This window comes from Mustela nivalis, assembly GCF_964662115.1.
Source record: "Mustela nivalis genome assembly, chromosome: 1".
Taxonomy (NCBI): Eukaryota; Metazoa; Chordata; class Mammalia; order Carnivora; family Mustelidae; genus Mustela; species Mustela nivalis.
The window spans coordinates 112,551,361-112,562,832 of NC_139020.1; the positions used below are offsets into that span (position 1 = coordinate 112,551,361).

Sequence of the window (11,472 nt, forward strand, 5' to 3'; positions counted from 1 at the left end):
TCCGGGATAGGATAAAGGTGCTACAAAGAGGCACAAAGGAACTCTGGGGAAATGAGTATGTTCAGCACGTTGAGTGGTGGATGGTCTCACGTACACTGAAAACGATCAACTCTACACTTTCACTCTGTGACATACATGCTTTGTCAGTTATACACGAGTAAAGAAAAAGAATATAGACTTCCCTGTTGCACAGACATGGGTTTTTTTTTTTTGTTTGTTTGTTTTTTTAAGATTTTATTTATTTATTTATTTATTTGACAGAGAGATCACAAGTAGGTAGAGAGGCAGAGAGAGAGAGGAGGAAGCAGGCTCCCTGCTGAGCAGAGAGCCCGATGCGGGACTCGATCCCAGGACCCTGAGATCATGACCTGAGCCGAAGGCAGTGGCTTAACCCACTGAGCCACCCAGGCACCCCAGACATGGGTTTAAATCCCAGTTCACCACTTACAGACTGTGGGACCGTAGGCAAGTCACTAGAACTCTTCGAACCTCAGCGCTGTCACCTGTAAAATAAGGACTGTACTATTCCTTCCTTCTTTGTAAAATTGTTGGGAACCTAAAGTGAAATGAGGGATATTAATTGTTTAACAGAGTGCCTGGGACATAACAGATGCTTAATACATATTAATTTGTTAAGGTGCTTCCCACACCACCTGGCATTCAGTAAATGCCCCATAACTTTTCCCCACTGAACCCTCTGTCTTTGGTCATGGCATAGTCTTGGCACTCTAGACAAAGAGGGGTCTCTATCTGCACTGGGCAGAAGAAGGCCGCCTCGGAGTGAGACAGCTCAGCTGAGTTTCAATCTCTCTTCTTGCTCCCCAGTGGATCTGGTTGATGTTGGCACAATTAGGCAGGCGAGGGCTGGCAGCCGCTGTCCCTTGGGTTGTGACTTGGCCTAAGAGGGGCCTGGCACAGTAGAAGCCTGAGCTCTCCGTATCTCCTGGGCTTCATGGAACTTTCCACGTCCACAAAGTCCTGGGGAGCCAAAAGTATGTGAGCCTCGGCCCTCCCTCCAGGGTGGAGGAAGCATTTTGAAGGAGGGTAGCCCTATTGTCCAGGAGATGTCTTTGGCCACAAAGGTCCCACTGAAGGCTTCACGTCCCTGGAACAAAACTGGGGCTAGAACTTTCAGGAGTGAACAAGGCCTGCTCTGTGTGGCCATAGCAGCTGAAATTTGAGCAGGGATGGCAGAGACCCAGCCCCACGGCTAACTGATTCTGGCCCCAAGGATGTCCCCCTTCAGTTAATCTTTCACTTCTCAGATCTTTGACAAAGGTCTGTTGAACAAGGTGGCGGCAGAGCTGGGAGGTGTGGTCCAGCGGGTGGTGGCCAGACATGGTGAGCAGGTTTCAGACACTCCTGAAATAAAGGGAGTTTGTTAAAAGCTTCTCATGGAAAGTTTGCTATTTGCCTGCTAGCCAGTGATGTTAGCAGTATTTAAGTATCAGATCAGACCCACAAATGAGGCCAGTGGACAGTGAGCTGAGCTCTGAAGGCCAAATATCTTCAAGAGGGCATCCGTATGCATTATCTGCAGCATGGGGTTTGGGGAATTCTGGAAAGAAGGTGGCTTACATACCCCTCTGTTTACCAAACAAACAGCTAGGACCCATTTGTAACCTCACACCAAGTCCATGAGGTTCATATTATTTCTAGATGAGGCAATGGAAGCACAGGATGTATTTGAGCTTTGGAGTGAAAAGAATCTTGTTTCATTCATTCATTCATTCATTCAACAAATACTCAAAATTGCATGGCATGGGCAGGGTGTGGGGGCTACAACAGTGAGCGCAATGCTGTCTTACCCTCAGGTTCTTCGCAGCAGAATAATTTGGTTCCATTGTGTTTCCTTGTGCAGCCTCGAGCAAGTTACTGACATCTTCTGGACCCCAGCTCCTACCACTGATACATGGGGTGATGACTCTTTGAAAGGATTCCCCATAAAGACGAAGTGGAATTAAATGAAATGATGGATGTCATAGCCTTGGGGTGTAGTAGAGAACAGACACCTCACAAATCCTGCCATGGTGGCTATCAGTGATGAGCAGGGCTGGGTCCGGGCTGGGCTCGTCTTGTCATGGGACCTGCATCAGATGGGAAGAGCCAAAGCAAAGCGTGAATAGAGGCAGCTAGAAACTTCCTGGGATGGGGGAAGACCCAAGGGGCCACACTATCCAAAATGTAGCTCCCTCACAAACCCTTTGCCCAAGCTTTCACTAACAGTCTCTCCTGAAAGCACTGGGTACATTTGAGTTGCCCTCATTCATTCCACACATGTATTTACTAGCACCTTCCATGGGCCAGATGCTGGACATATGAGGTTGCTCTGATACCTTTTCAAGGAGCGTACAGTCCACTGTGGGAGACCGACAAGCCACAGGCAGCTGTAATGCCGTCTATGGATGGGGGTGCCTTGGGGTAACAGATGACTCACTCATGATGTCATGGATACTGCTTCTTGGCCTTCCTTCCTCGCCCACCAGAAGGTAATGTGCAAAGGCCCCTTCCTTTGGGGGTTAAAGGGTGGAGTCTGAATCCACTCTCTCCTCACTGTTGCCACAACCCAGTCCACACCTGCCTGGCTACTATGGCCACCCACTCACGGTGGCCTTCTCCATCGTCTCCATCCTCCAGCACAACCTGTCATAGTCACTGCACTCAGATGGAGCTCACAGCACATCACCTCTTGGCTCAAAAATCCTCGAGGGCTTTCCTAATACTCATGTGAAGCCTCTACAGATACCACTCAACCAGCTCGTCCAGACTCACCTTGTGAGTCCTCTTGGTTCCAATAAAACCAGTCGCCATTTCCCGTTCACATCTGCATGGTTCCCTTCCCTGATGTCCTCCCGCCTTGCCCCGCTTCCAGCACCAGGGAGACTGTAATTTTATATAGAGATCCTCCCACATTCTTAATTTCATTATCATATAAATCAAAAGTTTAGGAATTTTTGAAAGTAGAAAATACTAAACGATTGTGAATGCACAAGACCCCTGATAGATCCTTAGATATATACTTAATAGGGAAAATAAAACAAAAGCAAAAAAAAAAACTCTGAGCAAACCATTCTCTTGTTCTTGCTATAAACCCGCGTAACACTTGTGATGAACCCTCTTTGCAGCCACACAAATGGTGCACGATGCCCATGGCCAGCCTCCGTATTCTTTATGGACTGGCAGCTTTCGGCAGGTTTTCCCAGCTGGAGGCTGGGCCGCCTCGGGCAGGCATGGGCTCCCCTGTGGTTGGGAACAGGACCCACTCCTCAGGAGCAGTCAGTCCTGGCTAGGTGATGGCCGGAAAGAGAGACCTGAGGGCATGTGCAAAGGAGCGCCCAGTGTCCTCCTGGGGCAGGGAGGGCCCCACAAAGCCTTGGAAGGAGCTATTGAGATTTAATTGTGCAGACCCACGTGGCTGATGGGAAGGACAGGAGAGCGGCTCTAAGGGGCTTCTTTTTCTTTTCGTCCCTTTCTTTTCTCTCTCTCACTTTTTTTCCCCCTGACTGATGAGATAAAAAGAAACGATGCGATGCGTCTGTCTGTCGCAGCCTGGGGACTTTCTTAGGGTTCTCTGTGTGGTGTTATTTGAAAAAAGACAAAACTCCCAAACAAAACATGGTTGTATTAACACAAAAGTCCAGCTCCACGGTTGAAATCTCCCATTCCATTCCCAGGGACAAGTTTCCCCGAATGAACCCCGGCTTATCCGTGTAGACAATGGGGTCCCCAGGGAGCTGCACGTGATGGGAGCTGGGAGTGAGGGGCCAGTCAGGTCAGTGGGAGGGGAGACTCTCCCGGGCTGCCCACTGGGTCCCTGTGACCTCCGCCATAGCCCTGCGCACAGGGCAATGTGAGTTTCCTATTTTTAGCCTTCATCTCCTGTGTTCAAGTCTGATCCCGAATGCCTGGAGGATCAAGGCACAGGACATGTCCGTGTTAGCTTCTGACATCATTTTCTGCTTGCTTATCTCGTCTGCCTCCCTCCTGAGACTGTCAGCCTGGCACCCGGCACAGAAGCTGGACCAAGGGCACATTTCGCTGAATGAATGTGCATGGGTGTGTACACGTCTTCCCATGTATTCCTAAAAGTTTATAAAGATTCCTAAGAAAAGGATATCGCTGAGCTGCTGGAAGCGGGGAAACAGTTGGAAACCTACACCAGGACCTAAAAAGGGCACTTTCGGACCTGGAGGAACCTGTGGGATCCTCTAGGCAGAGCTTTGGCTGAATTAAAAGAAAGCCGTGGCGACTCCTACCTAGATTATTATATTAACCTGGTAACTGGGTGCAGCTGAATTAGGGAGCCGCACTGACACACCTGAGGCTGTCACGGAAAAATGGAATATTTTCTTGTTTTTGATGCTTGGTAAAGCAGCGGCCTCTCTCTGGGATAAAATCTCACGTAGGTCCTCCTGGAGTGTCTGGGGACACAGGCTTTTTGAAAGTCAACGTGTGGGATTTAGAGTCACAGGAGAGCGGAACAAACACTGAAATTTCCTTCAGCCCCTTGTCCCACAGATGTGGAAACAAAAGCCCCCAAGGAACCCCTCCTTATGAGAAAAAATTGAAAACCTCTTCTCCGGCTTCTCAGTGTAGAGTCCCCACTGGAGGGAGGGGACGTCTGGACCATCCTTGCCTGGAACTCCAAGATGCCAAGGTCTGGGGCTAGTGGGCAAAGCATAGGCACAGGACCAGTCTAGTGACTGGTTTTCTCTCTCTCCCCTTCCCTCTTTTTCTCCCTCTTCCCCCCTCCTCCCTCCCTCTTAGTCTCTCTCTCTCTATTTCTCTCTCTCTCTCTCTCCCAGTCTCTGTTTCTTGTAAATGACACTGCCAGGGGAGGCTGCCACGTTGGCCATGGTCCATGACCCTCCTCCCTGATTTGGCCACATCCCTGCCCTTCTTCAAAGTATGGCTTCAAGGCTCTAAGGCACCTGTGTGGCCTTGGAGTACGCGCCCTCGGGCCCACATCAGGGCCCTTTGTCTCGTCTCCAATCCTGTTGCTGAGCCTCCTGAGCAAGCCCTCTGAAGCTCTGAGCACAGGGACTGGGCTCACCGCCAGGAGGAGCTTCCTCTTACTTCCAGCCAGACCCCCACACTCAAGCTTGGAAGGTGTGGGGCCAGGGCAGGAGGCACAGGCTTGGTGTTTGCGATCGCTGCCGTGCCAACACTGGAATTCCAACAGTTCTCCGTTCTGTCATGTTTTTCTTTCACCTTTCTCCTCCTCCACCTTCCCTGCCCCCTGGTATTGAAGGATGGCAGGTATTTGAACGGGGCAGCAGAACTGGTCCAAGAACAAAGACGGGAGGAAATGAGGAAGCTTCTAGGGTCCAGGGCTGGGGTGGGGAGGCGATGCGGGGAGGGGAGGGCTGCCCAGAAAGAACCTTCAGTGAGGAGTTGGAAGACAGGATATAAACCAACCTCTGCCGCCAGGGAGCTGTGCGACCTTAAGGAGGTTCCTTCCCTCTCCTTGTCTCGGCTTCTCATCTGTGAAATGGGAATCAGACCTCCCACATGCCTTACTTTAAGGTTAAACAAAATAAAGAAGATGGTGGAGTTTTGCACCGTCACGTGGCTCAGGTCTGCCGACTTCCAAGAACCCACAGAAACTTCTCTGGCAGAAACCATGCTCACAGACAAGGTGAGCATTCTCTCTATGCTAATCAAGTGGTTACAGGATACTATTCCAAGCCTCCCCTCTGCAGGGAGGAAATCTGACTCCCCCAGTGGCTGGGTAGAGCAGGTGCAGAAAGGAGGTCTGGCCATCAGGAGGACAACAGGAGGCTTCCAGCGGAACTCTTGGGGTTTCTTGAAAGAGATGGTGATTTAGGATTGCCCTGATTAGGTGTCATGTGCTCTAGAACAGATGCTTGACCAACTCTTGAGAATTCAGGGAATTTTTTAAAATGATGGGTTGGAGAATTCCCCTCGATTCCGGGTCCTGAGCTCCATTCACAAAATAATCTAAACCACTTCTTGAAGCCAGTGAGTCTCCTCTGGTCAAGATCTGGGACTGACCTTACCTACGACTGGATTAATGGGCAGCTGGGCAAGTTAGCAGGAGCCTCCCCACCTACACTCTCCTCTGTTACCTATGAGCCTGCCCTGTTGCCTAAAATTTGCCCATGGGAGGGTGATTCCTCACATTCCTTTTGGAATCCAATCACCCAGACAGAGGAGCCAAGATTTGCTATCGCTAAATATGTCAAATATATGTTGGATATCTTTCATTCTAGGACATGTAGACTTCCCACGGGTACTTATAAATTTTATTTTTTTAAAGGTTTTTATTTATTTATTTGAGAGAGAGAGAGAGAGAGAGAGCACAGGGGGAGAGTGAGAAGGAGAAGCAGACTCCCCACTGAGCAGAGAGTCTGATGCAGGGTTTGATCCCAGGACCCGGAGATCATGACCTGACCTGAAGGAGGTTATCGACTGAGCCACCCAGGCACGCCCCCCACCCCCGATGGGTGCTTTTTAATTGTTGCATAGAGTTGGGGGGTACACCCAATAATCAGAGTTGCCATAAGAGCAGCCTTGAAAGGTGATGAGCTGTCTGTCGCTAGAGGAGGTCAAGCAGATAGTAACTGCATGTGAGTCATTGTGAGGATTCCTGCAGGGGGTGCACAGGTTATAGACACATGGATTAGTAACTGATATGGAGCAAGCATTACGTCTCCAGGACTGTTCTAAATACTTCACATGGGCCCTTACCTGTGATATTCACAGAACCCTAAGAAGTAAGCACTGTTATTGTTCCCATTAGTACAGAGGAGAAAATGGAGTTACAGGGAAATGTCCTAGGTCATAGAGCTGGAATCTCATAGAGCCTGGACTCAAACCTGGGGAGGATGCTTCCACAGTCCATGCTCTCAGCCTTAATAGGATAACACTGACCTTCATAGGAAGTCTCCGAGCAAGTACCCGTCCATATCCCGAGTCCAGCGAGACCCCACTTTGCTGAGGGCTGGTGCCACTGATGTTCTTGTCCAATCAGCCCTGACTGGCTGGTACCTTCCCTTGCTCACCCAGACCGTAAGGCCCACAAAAGATGCATGTCTCTGAGGGATGAGAGGCTTCTCTTAGGAGAAGAAGACAATGGGAACGTCCTCCTATGCTGCATGGCTGGCCCGGGCAGCTGGGGTGTGTCCTCTCTTGGCCATCCCCAGCCCAGTCCCAGGGGAAACAAGGGCCCTGGAGCTCTCACCGTCCTCTCAGGAGCTCCTGCACTGCCCCTCACATATTTGACCCGGCCCTCCATCTGGCTTGCACACATGGGCTGAGCCTCCAGACTGGGAGGAGATGAAACCATTTGGAGCCTGGCACATCCTGACTTGGCAGCCCACGGACTGGAAGCCGGCCAGGCCCAGAACTCCTGGCCCACTGAGACCCCCGGATCCTTCATGGCCAGAAGGCCTTCTGTAGCTTCACAGGAACTCACTCCTGCTGATCGGATTTCCTTGCAAAGATTACTAGATTTTTTTTTATTTAACAATTTCTGGAATTTATGTTTTTGAAATTTGAGGATTTTTTTTTTTTTTTTTTGAGAAAACACATTCTGGAACACAGACTTTTCGGGCTAGTAACAGTCCTAGAAGCTACCATTTATGAGCAGCTACTAGGAAGAAGGCCCTGGACAAAACACCGTTTCTACAGGTGCTCCTGGTGTTGCCCCCACTCATACCAGGCAGCGCCAAGGGGGTGCACGCATGGCAAGTGTTGGCTGTGCGGGGAATAGAGCGCCATGGTTCCAAGTGAGTCAGTTCCGGCCCCTCCACCAAATGACTGCGTGGCCTTGGGCAACTGGCGGACTCTTTCTGTGCCGCACTGTATTCCCATCCATGAAACAGGAATAAGAAGAGTATGTTGTTCAGAGATTGAGATAAGACCTGTTTAGCACAGAATCTGGCACTTAATAAGCATTATCTTCCAGTATTATTAGTGATAATTTATTAAGTCCGTGTTAGTATTATCCCCATTTCATAGATGAGAGAAGTAAGGCACAGAGAAGTCCAGCGCATTGCCCAAAATCACACAGCTAATACACGGCAGAGCCAGGATTTAACCTCGGGGGGTTTCTGGCTCCCAAACACTCACTCTTACCTGTCACTTGAACGGCCTCCAGAAATTCCTAGAATGTTAACATAAAATTAAGGAATGTTCCTTAAATCGTTTCTAGTCATTGGTGTTGTGGGGAAATGTCAGATATTCCCATTTATACCAACAGGCTGCTTATCTGGAGAAATTGCTCAAACTGATCAAAAGGGAGAAGGCCTTCCACAAAGAATTTAAACAATCAACTTTCCAGAGAGAAAGCCGTTGGCAGACGTGAATTGAAAGGTAATGTAGTTTGCTGCCAGGGCCCTGGGCTGGGTCAGGAGACCCGTGTTTCCTTTGGAGTCCAACGCCCTTTTGCCATATGGCCCGGTGTGTTATCGGCCTTCTCTGGGGTCAGTTTCCTTATCCGTACAGTGAGGGTTGACAGTCAGTGCTCTTCACGAGGCTTCCTGTTCAGTGAACCCTTTAACTCACAGCTTCATTCAACAAATTTTGTCAAGTACCGACTGTGTGCCAGGAACCCTTGCAGAGCTAGAAAGGCAAGATCAAACAGCACTGTGGTTGTGGTCTGTGATTTCAGAGAGTCTGGAGTGACACAGAGAGAAACAAAAAGATAATGGCCACAAAGTGGAGGGCATGCTGGAGACACAGGTTGGAGGGACCCTACAGGAAGGCTCCTAAGCAAGCTTGAGGGGCCAGATAGGTTTTCTTAGAGGAGGGGACATTTCAGGAGACCTGGCGGATGCTAGCTAGCATGGGGCCAGGGGGCGAGGAAGACACAGACTTGTAGATTCGTGAATGTGGATTTGTAGAAGTGAAGTGTGGCATGGTTGGATCTCAGAGGGTGAGGGGCAAGGAGGTGGCTGGAGAGAAGGATGGACAGGCAGGCAAAGCCCTGATATCATGCCAGACCTTGGCCACCCTCGTGAGGATTCTGATTTTATCTTGACGTCATTCAGGAGTATCCCAAGAATTTTAGATCTTTACAACGATCACCGTGGCTGCCCTGTAGGAGGCTGAAGCAGACTGAAGAATGAACCTGGGCAGCCCTGTAAGGTAGCTATTGCAACAGACTGCTACAGAGGCTATGGTGCCTCGATGGGGAGAGCAGGCTAAGAGAGCAGGAAAACAACGGGTAGGGCTTGGTCTCTGATAACTTGATGTGGAGCAAGAGGGTGGGAGAGAAGCCAGTAAACAGCAGAGTTGTACTGGCGGAAGAGGGGTGGGGTGGACTGGGGAGGAGACCCACCCCCGCAAACCTCCAGCTGGGCCACATCCGGGCCCCTGAGCCCGGCCTTCCCTACTTTGCCCCTGACACGCACTCTTTGGCGACCATAGCTCCAGCCCCACATCTGAGCTCCAGATCCATCTGTCCACTAGCCAAGGTCCCCCTCCCTCTTGGCCATCCCTGACCACCAAGATGCCAACGTGTTCAGCCCAAACCATTCGTCTCTGGAGCCCTCCTCCTCCCCCTCCCCTTAGACCCCGGGTTCTGCATCAGGCACCGCCCCCCCCCCCCGTCCCGCCCACTTTCCAAAGCAGGCTGTCTGTTGCTCTGAGGAGCCTTGCGTGCTTGCAGGATCCACGTGCATCTCGGCAACCTTCCGAGCAGGCTGCGGTGAGGGAAGGAGGGACAGAGCAATTATCGGCCTTCAAGACGCCGCCTGTGCTGTTGGCAGGAATGTTTTTTTCCTGGGTGTCAATATGAGCCCAGGGTCATTTTTCAGCGTTTGCCAGTGGCTGTAATTGCGTAAGGCTGAGCGGCTCTCCAGAGAATCCCCGCCGCTCTCCATTCTCTCCTCCTGGACAGTGCTCTATAGACACGCCCCAGGCCATGGATCATGTTTTTCACATAACCCGTTAATTACTAAATAAAACAACCGAGCTTTCAACCTGATTAGCCCAGATTAATGGCCAGCAGCGGGTTTCACGCGCCTGCACAATTTATCACTGAAAAGAACTGTGTCTTTAATGATTTAGCTACCTGGCCTAGCGGGGCCTGCTCAGGGCCGCGGGCCTCCGGGAGAAGTTAATTGCTGTTCTTCGTTTCTGACCTGGAAAGGCCCAGGTGACAGTTCCCATTAGCTAGGGTTGGCCTGCTTGATGACAAAGGATGGCAGGAAGCCCTTCCCTCCCACTTTGTTCCGAAGATATATCGAGGTCAAGTGTCCCCAGCCCCACCACACCAGCTACCAGCTGGAACAGGTTGAGTCAACCTGTAAATTTATGGTTTTCTCTGCAAGCCCCCCTCCCCGCCGGGGCTCCCTACCCCCCCACTCCTATATTCCCCCACCCCCCCACCCCCACCTCCACCCCCACCCACCACAGGCCCTTTTTTCATTCCTTCCTCAATATGTTGAAAGAGTGAATCATTTTTTGTTTGTAATTGTTAAATTTCACCAGGAATTCTAAGACCTTTCATAAAAATGAGAAAAAAGAGATTTACCCCTGTTCTTCTCCTTGACATTTTAGCCCGGTTTGGTTCTTCAGGGGAGGGGAGAGAGAGAGCGAACATTTCTTTAATCATTTATCATTGAAAGATCCTTTGATCAAGAGGCTCTTCAAATGTCAGAACTGGTCACAGGCATCTGGTACAACTCTTGCATTTTCTAGGCAAAACGGAAAATACCTCTTGCTGAGGCCCAAGGTAGGAGGAAGAAAGGCTTCAACGTGACATGGCGGGTAAGCAGTGGCCCTGAGGGTGGTCAGGTGGGGCGTTTCCCAACAACTAGCGCTGCCCACTCTTTGTTCATCATAACAAAACCAGCACTTAACAACACTTACATTCTAGACATCACTTTTCTCAGTAGTCACAGCAACCTGTGAGGTGGAAACCATGCCCATTTTTTAGGCAAGGCCATTGAGCCCATGTTCTGTGTTCGGGTGGTGCTGTCCAACAGAACTTTCTATGATGGTGGGAATATTCTGCATCTGAGCTGTCATAGAGTGGCGGCCAGTCTCACGTGGCTGTTGAGGAATTGAATTACAGCTATAGTGGATGAACTTTCAGATTATTCATTGCTATAATCTAGAAATACAGCTGATTTTTGTATGTCGATCTGGTATCCTGGAGGTTTCCTGAATTCACTTATTCCAATAGGCTTGGAAATAGAATTTATTTTTTAGAGCAGTTTACAGAGCAATGAGATGGAATGTATGCAGAGTTCCCATGTACCCTCTTGGGAACGTCCCCCCTCCTTGCACACGGCCTCCCGTAGGTTAGGGTGGTCTGTTAGTTACAACTATGAACCAGTATTGTTTTCATTGTTAGTTGAAGTCCTCAGTTTGGTGTTTCCCCCTTGTGTTGCCAGTTCTGTGGAGGCTGAAACATGCACAGTGCCATGTATCCATCATTACAGCATCTTACAGAACAATTCTGCTGCCCTAAAAATCCTCTGGGCTCCCCCTGTGCATCCC

General features: G+C 50.0%; 2 long non-coding RNA genes across 3 annotated transcripts; one reads left to right on the plus strand and one right to left on the minus strand.

Annotated features, from left to right (window-relative positions):
- Positions 1–420: 420 nt before the first annotated feature.
- LOC309862475 lies at positions 421–5,134 on the minus strand. Of its 2 annotated transcripts, XR_014310540.1 has the most exons (4): positions 5,054–5,131; positions 4,573–4,665; positions 1,809–2,087; positions 421–1,362 (listed from the first exon to the last, which is right to left on the minus strand). It is a non-coding gene; the product is annotated as an uncharacterized lncRNA (long non-coding RNA). The 2 variants fall into 2 exon arrangements; XR_014310539.1 differs by lacking the exon at positions 4,573–4,665 and having other exon boundaries at positions 5,054–5,134.
- Positions 5,135–5,200: 66 nt separating this feature from the next.
- Positions 5,201–8,276, plus strand: LOC309842264. The gene is made up of 3 exons (XR_014299584.1): positions 5,201–5,259; positions 5,527–5,638; positions 8,225–8,276. It is a non-coding gene; the product is annotated as an uncharacterized lncRNA (long non-coding RNA).
- Positions 8,277–11,472: the final 3,196 nt, after the last annotated feature.